Here is a 16,529-nt window from a genome sequence, read left to right as displayed (position 1 = left end):
TCTGTGTCTGTGATTAAAAAGCTGATGTCCAAGTCTACATAAACGTAATTCCTGCTCTTCAAACCACACCCATTGTGCGATTGTCATTAAACACAATGTATCTCTGCTCTGAAAGCCATCACTCTTTCCAGGTTGACATAACTCAAGTGCCCTTCCCCTTCACCCACACCCCGTGGCTGTAAACCACGCAGGGCTCTGGGGTGTGGTGGAGCGAGAAGAGGGTGGCTGTGGCTTCCTTTTGTTAGCCTAAAAATGCCACCAAACCACACACACATGCACACACACAGTATGACGTCATTGTGCATGGGCAGTGCCAGCTGTATACAGGGAAGCAGCGGAAGGGATGGTTCTCTCTCTCTCTCTCTCTCTCTCTCTCTCTCTCTCTCTCTCTCTTACACACATACACACACACACACACACATTCACCCTGGTGCATTCCTCTGTGGCTTTTACTCAACTAGCCATTAGCTTCCTGTTCCTTCAATTGCTGCTTGCCACTGCAGCCAAAGTGTAGGCAGGCTATACTTGGACTTTATTAGCCCATTAGCTTGCTAGCTCCTGCAGTTGATGCCGGTTTTCCCCTTTCCTCAGCTTCCCCTGTAGCTGTGTCTGTTTTTCTCATTTGCTGTCACTGCTGCTGTGCTCACTCTCATTGAATTCATTTGAAAACTGGAATTGCAGAATCTGGAGAAATGCTGCACCACGCCCGTCTGTGCGCTGACATTTCATTGTTTAAAGAGACATACAGAACATTTTATAGTGAACAAAACATTGTGAGTAATTAAGCCATAGGAATGTGATATGATGGGTGTTGGTCTGATGACATTAACTTTGAGTATGTTTACTTCATGGTTTAGCAGGTTATGTTGGATGAATGGAAATCACCTCCTTTAATCGATACCTTTAAAAACGTGGTTCCCTCCTCCATATTTATCTAGATATTTGTTATCATGTAAATATGAACCACCATACAGTATCACTCTGTGCACTGATCATGGCATCTTTACATGATCTCAGTGAATACACACAACATTAATAGTGCCGCTCTATTTGAGCCCTTCAGTGAGGGAGGCTTCTGTATCAGGGGAACCTGTACGTCATTTTGTATAACTCTCCACTGGGTGAACTGTGTGGGCTTTACGCTGTGAGCATGTAGAGATCCTCGTGCTGACGGCAGAGTGTGGACGCAGACACAGAGGCTGCACAGTGGGGTTTGGCCTGTGGGCTCGGCTCTGACAGACGGCCCTCGGGGCATTTTAAGTTTGATGCGAGGGCAAACAATCGGGTTAGGGAGCGGGCACGCAACACTCCGCTGAATACGAGGCCGCCGTAAGACAACAATAAAGAGATGGTGAAAGAAGAGTGCTTCAAAAGGGATCTGTTGTGAACATTTGACACTATCATGTGTTCAGTATTCTTTTGTATGAGCCTGTTTTTCCACAGGAAGAGAAGATGCATTGTAGGGCGTACCTGCAGTCTTTATGAATTATGTAGCATAATGCCTGGAGTAAGGCTCTGCGTTACTGTGTCTCTGCTCCGGTTTGGTTTATTCGTCAGCAGGAATGTGGAAAAAGTTCTGTACCGATTTTCATGAAACTTGGTGAAATCTTTACGCATTTGCCAAGAAAAATCTCAATAAACGTAGAACTGCATATCACCAGGAGGATAAACGCATAATTTGGGAATTTGTTAACATTGAGAGAGGGTATTTGCCTTGGTTCAGGTCTGCGCTTCTGAGTGCCCTTCTAGTTTTTCATATGTTGCCTTTGTGTACTTTTATGTGGGTGTAACATTATCAACCAGAATACAGTATGATCCAGACCATGCAATTTAATAAGCGCTTTTGATGTAGGACAATTTGAGTGTGTCAAACCAGTAAGAACTTACTTATTTGCTGACTAATTCACCTGAAAAGAACACAATAATTGTTAACCTTATTTGTAACACCTGTGCATTTCCTACTAGATCTGATGTCAAATAGCCCCATATAAACAACAATAATTACGTCCTTGAGAAAATCATAGAGTTGATAGATGCACAACACGGCAAAGAGTCAAATTGAAAACAGAATCTACACAAATCTGTTGTAGCAGCTGTAGACTTACTACAGAAAGGATGTGATCTTTGACTATTAAAACTATACATCCCCTCTCCTTCTCTGCATTCCCCAGCAAACCTCTCAGGAATATCAGCTTGAACACTGCTGTTATAGTCTTTGCCCCTTTTTTCGTCAACAAGCACCAAAAGGCCTTTCTGAATTGCCCTATTTGGTCCTCCTCTGACATCCTAACTTCCTCTGCTCACCGCTTCCTTCCTGTCCCTGCTGGGCCTGCTCACCAGACCCTCCAACTAATTGGCTCGTGTCTTCGTCTCTGCAGATGTCCCACGTCAGCCTGAGCGAGCCTCCCAACCTCCAGCCTCAGCCCACTGCAGAGGTTCTGGTCAGAGGGTGACCTTAGACATTCCTATAAAGCCTCGAAGAAGTGGCCCCTGCCAAGCCCCCCACCCGCTAAAAATAATCACAGCCCAGTTCCCATGGCCCCCACCGAGGTCCCTGCACTCAGCTAGCACAGACAGAATGCTATGGAGACACCAACCTGTATATAGACTTAGGGATGAGTTGCTTTATGGTAGGAAGTAAGGCAGGTGTTGGGGTCATGATGGCGGTTATCAAACCGTTTGACCGCCATGGTTAAAGGGAGTAAAGGATTATTTCTGTCTACAGATCATTTGTGTTATGCTCCAGCTGTTCTTTTTATGAGAGGCTTGAATTGTCCTTCTAAGGACTGCATGTCCTCTGCAATGGTGACAATCACTGATGTAGCTGTGGAGCTGACAGCATGGTTTGTTGAATTCACATCTCGAACCAGGCTGTTTTGAATTTGTTTGCATACTTTGATTCCATGCACACATTGCACTTATAATATTTGCAGCATCAATTCCTAATCTCTAATCCCTGTGGGACAATTTTGAAATTCCTCCAGTTTTTCAATCTGTGGTTTCAAGCCTTGTTTAATGCCTCTAGGATCAGCCTATTGAAAATATATTTACGTCCAGTGGTGTGCTTTTATTTTGGCTTATTTATGTTATGCACTCATTAAGCAATACGTGATATTTAGTGACTATAAGGCCAACTATATAGGGAAAACTCTGTATGATTTACTCTAAGCCCAGCTAAAACATTAGCCCACATTTGAGCAGTTTGCATTTGTGTACCCATTTCATCATTTGACAGTTGATTAGTCTATAAGTCTTATTCAGGCTTTTTCGTGGTGAGATGTTGAAGGAGTCACACAATATTTCCACTGCTACTTAAATGAAAGGAAAAGGCTTTATAAAATGTCTGTAGTTTTGAAGGCTTTTTTTCTGTTTACAAACAGTTAAAACAAACACATGGAAAATATACCATGGCACAAGACTTTAAGATATCACTTCATGACTGAAGGCTCAATAGGCAAGATACACATGTTTAATACACTGACTTTTGTCCAAAGTTGCTGCCATGCTTTTGCTTACATATACAATGTGATGAGGAATAATGTATCTTGCAGAGTTTTTGTCTTTCTGAAACAACCCCACATTTCAAGTGAAGGTCCTCAGTCAGGCGCTTTATCAACCAGACTGATGTTCGTTAGGATGGACAGTCTCCTTGGTCGAGAGCCAAGATGTCTTGATCTAATCTTTGTGCTCCTGGGAAAAAAGTCAGAGAGTTTACTCTAAACTGCAGTCACTGTCGAGAAGACACAGCTACAAGTCGGACAGATAACAAATTAAGACAATCGTTTAAATTCTGGTATCAGAACAGACACATACAAATGGTTTTATTGGAAAGCATGTTTCTGAAATGTGATGTATGCAGAAAGATATATAGCTGTCCTAGGGAGTAATGAAGTGAAAGTACCAAAAAAAAAGATTCTCATTTAGTTTAGGATTTTATTTTTAGGCGGTAGGTCACGATATGAGTCCCCAAGACCATTTATGTTTTTTCATTGCCAACTTCTATAATTATTCCACGATATACTCGGAAGCAGACATTGCCTACAGCCTTTTAGTTATTCTTGGTACTTAACATTTAAATATTACACAAGTTTGACATCTTCTAATGCTAGCCATGAGTGCTGAAGCCTGTACAGTATGTGAACATTCTTGCGTGTGTGTGAGTGTGTGCATAAAGATGACAGTTGTGCGTGTTCAGAGCCAGCGTGGTCCTCAGCTGCAGTGCCCTCCACTCCCCTTAAGAAAACACATCCAGATGCTCCCACCATGCTGCAGGACAGTGAGAGGAAATGCCAGGCAAGCCAAAAGGAAGAGCAGCAGAGATGGAGGAGATCTTCCAGAGGACAAGGGGTTGCATTAAAGGAAGGTTAACGTCCCCGGAGAACATACATCCTCTATCTTGATGCAGTTTGTCAGTGGAAATGAGCCCCTTATCCTCAGGATCTGGGTTTCAGAAATAAAAGGACACGGATATTGAATGGTAGGAGTTAATGTTGAGGAAAAGGGAAGATTCTGTGGTGTGATGAACCACAAATAAATGTGTGGAAAGTGTGAGCAGTGTCTAAAATTCCAAAATGGAAGAAGCCTAGTGTATTCTCCTATCCGCTCCATCAGCATCAACACAACCAGCAGACACACAGACAAAACAGTAACATGGCGGTATCAGATTCAAGCACTCTGGTTAGTACTGTAAGCGAGGAATGTGTTAGCATGCTGTGACACGATGATAGATGGAGAGAGGAGGCTGGGAGTTTAAGACACTTAAGACTGAACCACAATATTTAGAGAATGTTACTGTAAGTGGGATTTAGGAAGTGATTCAGCGACACAGGCAGGAGAGGGAAGAGGGGAAATCAGTGTTAGTGAATCAATCTGTTACTTTTTGGATGTAGATTTTCAGTGAAATCTGCTGTTCCCTCAACATTAAACACCTCTTGACCGTTGGCCAACAAAAGCAGCAGACGGCAACCTGCAGCAGATAGATAGTCACCACTCAAACAAACACACGCAGCAAAGCAGTGTGGGTAAACTGTGAGAGAAATAGTATGGGGGTAAAGCAGAGGCCAGGTGCACTTTTATTGACCATATCACAGTGTGTGAGTTTTCCTTCCTCTGAACCTTTTTTGTGTGAGTGAGTAAGCATGTGTGCAACCTAATCCATATCACTCCACACTGCAGCGCGTTGGAAAACAGATGCTGTAATAACCACAGCACGGGCACGCCACCATTCAGTAAATATTCACTACTCTTTGAGCGGCTTTATTGAGATATTTCCTGGAGTCAAAACTGCTATTTTGTGATCTTGTGTTTATAAAGTTTTTCTTGATCTAGAAAAATGTTTGGTATCCAGTTGGGTTGCAGATGACTCCACGTTTAGGTGGTTTTACCTGTGTATTTGGTGTTTTGTAGAAGAGAGTAGCCCATAATATCCTCTGAGAATCAGCTGATCTTTCCCCATACCGATGTTACTACAGGCGCTAAAATCTCTTTTATCTTTCTTGGCACGACAGTCTGTTTTCTTTTAAAAGATCAACATTACTACGGGTCAAATCTGATAGTTTTAAGCTTTCCTATTGAGACTTTTTATTCTATTTAAACTGCTGTTAGAGATACCTATTTAAGATATTCCTAAGCATCAACCTTACTAGAGTTGATGTGGCCAGTATTGATGAGGATCAGCGTATGTTTGGATCATCTCATGCCATGTTTGGGTACTACTCTGGGTATTGACTGTAACTGTCTCAGACGTGCTTCTGTGGGAATTGGGATCATACGAACTGGGTGAACACTACAACATGTGTGTCTCATTGAAGGATCAAAGAGAAGACACGTGGCTCCTGCCTCCCTTGGTCCCTAGAGTCTGCTGCTCCCCCTTTTCCCTTCACCTCTTTCCCCTTTCATGTGCTCCTTTCTTAAAGTTATTTTTTTCTCCCTTTTTGTCTTCCGGTGTATGAAGGAGCTCCCCCGTCTGTCTAAAATAGCCGTCTCACTTACAGGATTCACTCCCTCTGGCTTTCAGGCTTTCTTTCTTTAAACTCCACATACACACACTCACATACCTGTGGCATGTTGACCTTCCCAATCCAGGAGCCAAACCACACTGCCATCCCTCTTTACACCCATCTCTCCCTCTGTCTCCACCCTCACTGCCAAGTCTCTGAAACAAAAGCAAACGTTAAGAAATATATATAACTTATACAAGGAAAAACCCTGCTTTAGATCTTCTCATGCAGTATGACATATTATTGTCACAGAATATGAAATTCCCAAAGTCACAATGCTTTAAAAACAAAAATGGCACAATGTTTATTATATGAACATCTCATAAACACTGATGTATCTTTTTTTTTGTTATTATTTGTTGTATTGGAGCTACCTAAAGTGGCCTATGAACATACTCAATTACTGCTTTTAAAGGCGGGTGCACTACAAATGTCAACATATTAAGATGTGATAAAACATTCTAATCCACATTTCCTTTTTACTGCTACTGCCCAAAAGTTTCATCACTGTTTTCAATAAAATCCTGATAATAAAGGCAAAAACATTTCTGGAATCCCACCTGTTCTTCTATTTATGTTTCCTAATTTAGGGGAACTCACAGTAAATGTACAATGATATTACTTGAGATTTAACCAAAATTGCTAAACTATAGAGTGTTCAAAAACCTCTGACTGGCAGGAAACCACAAACTCATTTACTGCTGCTCTGTGTGAGGTAGTTTTAATTACAGGTGTCTATCTCATCGTGTGTGTTTCCGCGTGTTTATGTGTGTATCTGTATGTGTTTTTGTGCTCGTATGATCTTAAAGGTTAAGAGGACACAAAGCATTCATGGCCATTACTGCTGGCTTTATGGAGCCGCCTTAGTATTTAAGCACCATAAGGAGCTAATGACTTCCTTATTGTTGGAAAACCTCTTCCAGCCTCTTTTTTGGACTTCTGGGCATTGAAAGGAAACAAGAAAAACATCCGGTAGTTCAAGCAGATTAACAGGTTGCCACGGGCAACTCTTTATGGGGTCATATACACTAAAAGTGATAATTCAGACCTCCGCTGGGTACCACTAGTATTTGTTTTTATAGCTTTTTTAATGAAACAGAGTAGGAAACAAGGATTCTACTACTCATAAAATGTCTGTACAAAAGAACGGGGTCTTCTGAGGATATTTTAAAATCAGTGATGTAAAAACAGAAACTGAAGAGACTTTTAAAGGTCGGAGACCCATACAAATGTTTTCTGTCTTAAAATCACAGTATGACGCAAGAATATCTGTTGCGTTATTTCCAGCTATATTAATCTTATCATTTTCCCATAAAATGTAGAGCCATCCAAGGTCAAACACATGTTTACCCATGGAAGTAAACTATTTTTCCAGCCACAAACAAGCTCCCAAATAGCTCACATACTGTTAACTGTTGGGCATGTGCACCTGCTGGACATGACCCTAGTTTGACTTTGTCCAGTTCCATGCAAATGTAGGTCGATGTTATACAGAGACTTTAAGCGACCTCATTAGTGTAAATTGGTGCAGATTCAAATAGAAAGGCTGTTGTTTAATTGCTGTGATCTCTTTCTCATTATCACATGGTTTCTTCCTGTAGGGGGGGGGGGGGGGGGGGGGCTTTGATCATGGATAGATACATAACATGTGATTATCATAGTGAACCTATATGTGCACATGTATTTCTTGAAGCTGACCTGGAACTGTCTGTTTCCTTGAGGAGCCAGGGGAAAGAAGAGAAACCAAACTCACTTCTGGGGGGAAACTGGGACTAAAGCACACTTTCAAACCTCCGATTATCTATTAAATTGAGGGTGGATAATATATTAACTACCAGTGGGCCTTTCCCTATTCGATTGAAGCAGTGTCAGCTTCTTGACTGACCTGCAAAGAGATAGAAATGAAATACTTAGATTCAAATAAAACGAACCAGTGGCCAGATTATTCCTTTTTTCGATGCAGTGTTATCGATTTTGGGACCCATGCTGAATGTTATTGAATGTATTAGTAATGGATTTAGATTTATGCCCTGAATTTAAAGAGCTTGAAAGAGCTCTTCAGGCTCATAAAGTGTCCCACCACAAAGCGGCCCACTGGGCAGTAAATAAACGCCCTCAATGCTCAATGCCCTTCCGCTCCACCTGTTAACCGCGGCCGCAGCAGACTGCCAGCCGCCCTCTCCTGCCGCCTGTTTGTGATATTTGTGATTGTGAGGAATGTGACATATTTTAGGAGCACCATGATGGAGGGGGGATGTGTTTAACCTTTGATGATGTGCTGGATCAAATTACAAAACACACTCTATGGACATCTTGAATATGGTGTTTAAAATATGTGACCTTGGCTCAGTGTAACTTCTCATTAAAGCAGTTAAAATGGCTCTCAGAGGTGTTGCAGGACATTGAGACTGTAGTAGCCAAGAGTGTCTATTTTAGGCATAGTCAGAGTTATATTGCATAGTTTTCCCTTTTTTTCATTTGGGACAACAGGGAGAAACTTCATAGGCGGACAGTTAAGATATAGCTCTGGGAGTATGTTTATCTAAAATGACACTTGTGGCCTTTTCCACTCAGCCACTTAGTTTATGACATTGTCTTCACTGGGAAAACTACTACATTAGAGGCCAGGAAAAAAAATGCTGGCATTGCATAACATCCCAAGACAATGTATACCAATCCCTCAGTGCCTTAAGAAAGCAAACCTCAAGCAAACACATCAGCAGGAATTCCTGTGTGACACGAAGAAGCTTGAGCATTACTGTACATTTCTGTCACCATAACATACAGAAGTTTTCTGTTTCTTAAAACACATCTCAGTAGTCTGTCAGGCATAGTTTTCCTTTTTTGCTGGATTAAAGCAAGTTTAAACTAATTTACAACCAGTGCTTGTTATTATTTGATCTTAGGTACACTTAAAGTCTCTCAATCTAGAGTTCTGTTTTTCATTATTGAGGTCTTTTGCATTGTCATGTTTACCATCTGCTTTAAAAGACACTATTTTCATACCAATGTAAAGATGTTGATATTAGATGAGATTATAATGTGCATGACAGGCATTGACTGAAATGTATGATCTCAGTGTGGTATATATTTTAACTTCATTATAATATTTTTGTAAACACTACTGAATGTCTAGCTTGAATGAGTTGAGAAGCTGATTCGGGAGCTGTGTTTTTCTTTCTGATCAACAGCCGGGTCCATGTAGAGCCAGACTAAAGCAGAGTCTGGTGAGCGAGCTCTGCCTGCTGACTTAGGAGTCCTGGCTTTTTGGTGTCTGGGATATTAATAGAGCTGGCCTGAGAATACAGAGTAAGGTCAGCAATCAGATTCCTGCTCCCAACTAGTGGAAGGGAATAAAAAAGAAAAGTCCCTCCCAGAAATGAGGCATTTTTCACATTTCTCTTCGTGTATGTAATCTTTCACTCATGCAGGCAGTGTGCAATTTGAGGTAGGGGTGCCCACTCCTTCTGCTGTGCCAAATGTTTTGTCCTGCTGCCTACATTAACTCACTGCTTTAGGCTTTTTTACACGACTCACAAAGTGGAACATTCATTTACCCATGGGATTGTGTCCTCGCCCAACAATATTATGTCTTTGTAACTCCTGACGTGGAACTTTTTCTATGATTTTTTGTTTGAGAAGCAATAACATAAAAGATACAAGCATTAATGTTTTGGTTCTGCATGTTGCAGCTGGACTCCATTAACTCTCTAGGCTATTAGTGAACAGAATGTATTAACACCAGTGGTTAAGGTGAGTGTCTCTATGGTAAATTAGACAGCATGACCAACACTAAGCTATACTGGAAATTGCTATCAGATAGTATAACTCACACAATTCAGCATTTTGCCTGATATACAGAGCTGCACATTTTGAAGTTGCAAGTCAGCTCCTCTGTGAATTTTTGTAGGCTGATGCATCATCAACATGTAGGGATTCATATAATATATGTATAGTTTATTAGAACTTTTAATGATATGGAACATTGTGTAAGATTATGTGATCATCATATATTTATGAGGGGATATATATATATATATATATCTTTCAATGATGTGCTGTTGTTTCATTTTCTACTCTGTGACTGTCCAATGTGTTAGACTACAACTTTGTAAAAAAGCTGTGAACGTTGACCTTACAATATATATGTCCATTTCTTTTAATAATACAAAAATCATCCGTCACAGCTTTACAATTAATCAGGCCACTGGGACATTAGTGGTTACAGTAGATGGTGTTTCATTTATTTCTCCTCTAAAATAGCTGTGGTTTTCTTAACATTACAGGTGTGGCGGTCTGGATTATTGTTATTAGCGTCACACAGCTGCTGGCTATACGATGGCAGCTTTGTCAGCAATCTGCCCAGTCACACAGAATAGATAAATAGACACTCGATCGTCAGTAACATAAACACACACATCTGGAGTTTACAGCTTAACTCAGTGCCTTACTAGCCTGACTATCACACACTGATTTAAACAAATATCAACACAGTCCTCCGTCACAGATGGCCTGCATGAACCCAGGATAACCCTTCCAGATGAATGTGTGTACACACAGCTTACATCCACTCTAAATCTACACTTACTGGGGAACTGCACGAGTGTCAGTTTGACAATGGTTGACGTTTTTGACATCATTATCGTCCTGCTTTTCTTTAGTGTTTGTGCTTTGGTCCATTTGTGTAAAATAAATCTGCTGTTTTTGGCAATATAGAGTTTGTACATCTTGTTGAATGACTTATTGAATGCCACAGTGAAGAGCTTCTGCAACATCTGCACGTTCTAAAGTACAGTATCATAGCCATATTTAAATTGAATGAAGTGAAGGAATGTGAATTTCATTGGCAAGCTGATCATTTTTGTCCTTTTGGGGTCATGCCCGCAAAGGATAGAGTGAACAGAGCCAAAAGGAAAATAGCAACCCTGCTGGATAGTAACGAGATGTCATTTGATTCGGTTCTCTGTTCTCTGGATCTTTTTGTATCAGTCTCTGCATTGCTCAAAGCATTTTCTATCTCTCTCTTGCTATCTTCCTGTCACTGTTGTTAATTATTCCGAACTTGCACTTCACCCACATCCTTCTCTCCACATCACTGTCACATGTTGCCATGGTGGCTCAGTCCCTGCTGTTCCCAGCAGCCAAGAAGACCCCAAGGCTTTTTACCAGTTGAGTTCATCACTGCATGCAACTTGACTCACAAAGAGTTTCTGACTGCTTTTAAAAAGGCCTTTTACAGTCCCAGATGAGTTGAAAATATCTCTCACAGAGGTCTCTGCTATTTAACATACCCTCTTTAAAAAAGTTATTTATTGGCAAGTTGAAATTCACTCAGTCTCCAAACGCTGCAGCCTTGCCAGGTCTGAGTGTTTGTGTTGGCTGCAAAATAAAAAGCATCCAATGATTTAAAGAACAAAAACAACTTCTGGAATTAGATAAAATGCGTAGATCAGCTGCACTCTAGAGATGTTACCTTTTACTACACTACTGAATCCTGGATCTACAGATCCTCTCTGATGATTCAATGACCCACTTTAAGAATGAGGAAGACTTTGAGTTTCTTTCTGCTTGTGAAACCTGGCCATGACAGTTATTGACTTACCATTGGCAGGCAAGTAGCTCATAACATCACACAAACTTCTGTCTGTGCGTTTGCACATCTGCAAAAATGCCAATAAAATATGAACCAACTCTCAGTACATTTACTTAAAGTAAAATCGCAATAGTGATGATTAAACACAGTATTTCAGCTTAAATCGGTTGCCAGTTGAATAAGCATTTAATTCAGCCTAATACAAAATAGTAGCAACAAACATCAACTCTATAATCATATCATAACAGTCACATTGTACAGTGAAAAATACTACTTAATTTCCATGTGTTGGGCCTTGGCTCTGGGTTCTTCATGTTGTTTGAGACCTTGCAGGATGCCAGGTGTCTCTCTCAGTCTGAGCCACTTTCTTTTGACGCTCTTCTGACACCTCTTTACCTGAGGTGTAAGTGTTGGCAATGCACACCATGTGCTATTCATAATTTCATGCAAGTTTTAGACTAAAATTGAATTAACATTGACACTAGATTGGTCATAAAGCTGTCCAACTTACCTTAGCTAGTGTTATGTTCATGTGTAAGTGAGGTAGCAGGCTATGCAGAGCCTGAATAAATATTATCATGCCCCACTGGATGTACCCAAACACTCTGGTTAGGCTGCAGTTACCTAAATAAACCAGAGGTGACAGCCTCTCTGCAGTTTTTGAACCATAGTGGGTTAGCTTGCCTTGAGTTCTGGGGTTTCTCTTTTTGCTTGGCTCTCTAATAACCATAAAAGTGTTTGGTGTGGTTCTGAGATGAATAACGTTGGTGATGTTTTGTTTGATAATTAAATATTAAGAGTTTGGCGATTGTAGTTCTGTGAAAGTTAAGTCCCAGCAGTGCCTTGTGTTTGATACTGCAGCCTTTCTTTCCTAAGGTCTGTCAGTAAGCCTTTTTCTTTCTCCGTCAATCTGACTTTCAAACTCAAGCTCTCCTTCCTTTTCTCCTTTTCCACCATCGCTGCTCCTTTTGCAGCAGAGCACCAGCGAGTCAAGCCCGGGTTGCAGCATGTGTCCGTGTGCAGTATTACGTTATTAATGTCTGCCTGTGAGACTGTGTAGCTCTCAGCTGGAGCTACGAAAAGACCTGGAGCAGCCCTCAGTCGCTGTCTTCTTCTACTGGGTCGTGTTTCTGTGTGTGTGTCTTGGCCATCATCATCGGCAGAATGGTAAGAGCAGCGGGTCGTTTGCATTGTGATGAGAATTGAGATAAGCATGGCTACCTCTCCTGGTTTATAATCTGAAGAGTCATGCACATCAGTCATGTTTTAATTAATCTGCCTTCAGTTGTTTGACAGTCTGATGCTCTGATCAGAACGGTGCCCTTCAAAACAGTTAAGAGAATTCATAGGGAAATCTGTACAATTGATAACATGCTAATGACTGTCTGCCATCAATCTATAGACTCTGCATGTCTTGAGATTGTTAATCTGTTGGCAGTGTCACTGAGGTGAGCAAGTGTGAGACTTTGCCTGGCATACAAAAGGCATAGAGGAAATAAAAAGGATGCATGCCAGTTGCAAATGGGTTAGCGTAACATTTATTGGAGCAGCTAAAGTCACTGGCATCACATATGAGTCACTTGGCTTTCCCATTCATGTGTGGGTACTACTTGTGTTAAGGTTTCCAAGCTTTTTTTTGTGGTTCTTGGTGTGTGTTTGGGCATCAAGATAAAAGAAGCTGATTACATCCGGGAGGAGGAGAACAGATGGGAAGCGAAAGAGGAAGGGGACAATTATGTGTAGTTCATGTTGGAGCCCAGGCCGGTCGGGCACCACCCCAATAGTCACCATAACGCCCATAACGCCATCTGTTAAGGCTACATGTCACGGGTTGACTCGTGTCTCTGAATCCTTATTAAAAAAATCGCAGAAATGGTTTAATTTTACAATTATCCTGGGCTTGTCATGTAAAATATAGTCCTCTAAATGTGACAGTTCACTTGTCAAACACCCCTCAGACTGACTGAAAGTGTTGAACCACATGAGAGCAGACCACATGGTGGGAAATCAGCTCTAGTTGGCTCATTCACAATCACAGGTGAGGCCCAGATGTGACAGCTTTCAGCTTCAGTGTGAAGAGAGATTTTCTGAAATGCTTACCCGAATATTATGCTAATCTAAGAACGCAGGGATTCCTCTAAGGAAAGCTCTTGTACAGTAAGCTGAATTTATGGTGCTCAGGTGCTTGTCAATCAATGATGAACTTAACCATCTTTGACATGCGAGATAAACAGCTCAATCACCAGGGAGTTACTGAAACCAGGTGAAACATCACAATGTTCTTTATTTGGGGAAGAGATGTTGAACTTTGTATATTTATCCGCCTAACTTTATTTATGTAAGCTTACAGACCAAAGCATTTCTCTGTGATATATTTCCAATGATGCTTTCTTTGGAAATGAGCTGGTACAGAGGATTTTACTGTCACACACTCAAGTACTTTCCACTTTATAAGAATTGAACACTTTCAACTATCTGACTTGTTCTCACTAAAGTAACACGTTTGCTGTATAGTGTTGGTCAGAACTAATGTGTAAAGGCTGTACCAGGATGTACATGTACACTGACCATCTGCTTTAAGGCTTATTGTGTGTGACATTCTACTCTTCACTCAAATATACATTTCTCCTTCCTCCCACAATCTGAGGTCTGTTTTTGCAGCCGTGTGTTACCTTTTCTTTGGTCAGTATTTGGTTATCAGATACATAATCTGCAATCATAACAACGCCTTCCTCGAATCATTGAAATCTTCTTCCAAGAGACAAACTCAGTTATTTGAGATGCTGAGGGTTTTCCTGGAAAAGGACATTATGGAATGAAAATGTGTTCAGTGCTGTTGTGCTGACTTGACCATTTTTTTAGGCATACACACTAGGGCTGAACGATTAAACGATTTTAAATTGAAATCCCGATTTTATTTTATTTTCTTCTTGTGTGTCAGTCATCCACACCAATCAGAAGTGCTGTGCTCCACATGTACCAGCCATTGTTAACCAATCAGAAGTGGCCCATGATAGAAGGTGATAGACAAATTGATCTAATCACCTGCCTAGTATTTTTGAAAGTGCCTGCCCTTTCCAAATGGCTTCCAGTGGAGCTTTCCTAGATGGTTTGGTGAAACAAACCATCTGAGTCAGGTTAGTAATGCTCCATCACATGTTTTACATCTATTACAGGGTGAATCTTAAACTGAAGCTTGACTTTAAAGCAACCCAACGGAAGTTTCATGTAAGTTTAGTTCTTTCACTCGTAGCTCGGGCTGCGGGGGTGCTAGAGACGGGAGCACGTTGATACGACCTTCCTAGCCGGAGATATGGCCGCATTTTACAATAAACTTCCGTTGGGTCGCTTAAAAACAAATATCGCGAATCGCAATATCTGTCAGAAAAATCGCAATTAGATTATTTCCCCAAATCGTGCAGCCCTAATACACACTGTATTAAATATTGATCAGGACAAATGTTTTATTTAAGACACCGTCTCTCAACTTTAGAAGATAGAATTACATACAGATTACATTACCGTTGTGAAACTGGCCTGTGAACCGTTCATGCTGTTGATATTTCTGACTATTCTTTCAACTATCCCCTGTCCTACTGATCTGTGAGATTACCCGAGATATTTTTGTTTCATAAGATCCGACTAGATTCAAGAGAAACATTGAAATCAAGTTAAAAGAATACCTTTTAATTACAATGCCTATCTTAACTACGCTCAATAAGCACTTCCACACATCATGTCTGTTTTATAACAAAGCTCTGCTCTCTTAAATGACTTTAATGTGTTAATAATGGCGACAGGAGGCCTGTGGTATTAGGAAATGGGAATATCCTAAGACACTAGAACGCTCCTTTACCTCAGAAAACCTTTCCATAAGGTAGCTCTTAAATGGTTAATGATCATTAATGGCAGCGAGCTACCATTCACTGAGCTGTTGGAAAAAGTCTTAAAGTGCACACACAGCGGCTGGTTTGAGTTGCACATTAAATTCTTACTGTTACAGGGCTCTGAGATCAACCAACATGTTGTTTCGGTCAACAAAAGCACATGTTTGCATTTTGAGGCAATTAACAACATTTTTGGACGCCAAGCTCAAATTTGACAAAACAGGGCTGATAATGTTAATGTAGTGTTGAAGCTGCACTTCACAGTTTATCTCCAAGGCATGTGTTCTGCCTGTGGTGCAAACTTTCTCCGTAGTCAAACTTTTTAATGGATATTGCACATGATGTAATGAACAGTAAACCTCCAACATGCCCTGGGGACTACTTACTGCGGTTTCTTAAGCTACTGTTGCAAAAGTAATGAATCCCAGAATAGTTCATAAACTTTCTGTTTGTTTCCACTTTGGCAAGAAATAAAACCCAGTCCAGACACTGATGTAATGTATCTTATTGAATCTGTTCACACACAATGCCAACAGTGTTTCAGCAGATCTGTGGCTCCGACTGCAGACTTCACCCTCTTCAGAAGCATTGTGATAAGGCCAGCAGGAGCCAGAACTCACACAAGGTGGTTTTGTGTTCATGTAATTTGGGAGTTATTGACTTCCTTTCTCCAGGCCAAACAGAGTTCACCAGCCTGCAGATGTTGATCTTGTTGTTGCGGCGGTCGCCCTTTGTCTCCGATGTGTTGGCTTTTCTCTGCCCGGTGTGGGTACAACTCACCAGTCTAACTGTATTAATAACACTTTACTACACTGGATCCAAGTCAGCTTGTTCTGCGGTCTAGTTGTGATTCAGAAAACAGGAAGTGGGAAACTATACAATTATAATTCCTGTTTCTCATTTGAGTCACAGTGCAAGTGCAACTCATGAAAAGTCAATCCCTCTGCCAAAGATGGTGGATTTAAAGTGTTCACGAGATGCCACACCTTTTGGCTGTGATAACACTACGAGATCTCATTTCGGATGAATTGCTCAGATCCTTTCTCTTTT

At 41.0% G+C, this 16,529-nt stretch overlaps 1 protein-coding gene across 2 annotated transcripts in view; it reads left to right on the top strand.

Annotated features, from left to right (window-relative positions):
* The window catches only part of sept4b (septin 4b), a 40,807-nt gene that overhangs the window by 4,768 nt on the left and 19,510 nt on the right, over window positions 1-16,529 (top strand). The gene's annotated exons all lie outside the window — the stretch shown is intronic.

The sequence above is a fragment of the Trematomus bernacchii genome, unplaced genomic scaffold (genome assembly GCF_902827165.1).
Source record: "Trematomus bernacchii unplaced genomic scaffold, fTreBer1.1, whole genome shotgun sequence".
Taxonomy (NCBI): Eukaryota; Metazoa; Chordata; class Actinopteri; order Perciformes; family Nototheniidae; genus Trematomus; species Trematomus bernacchii.
Note: the sequence above shows the minus strand (reverse complement) of the source record. Positions and strands in the feature narration are given on the sequence as shown.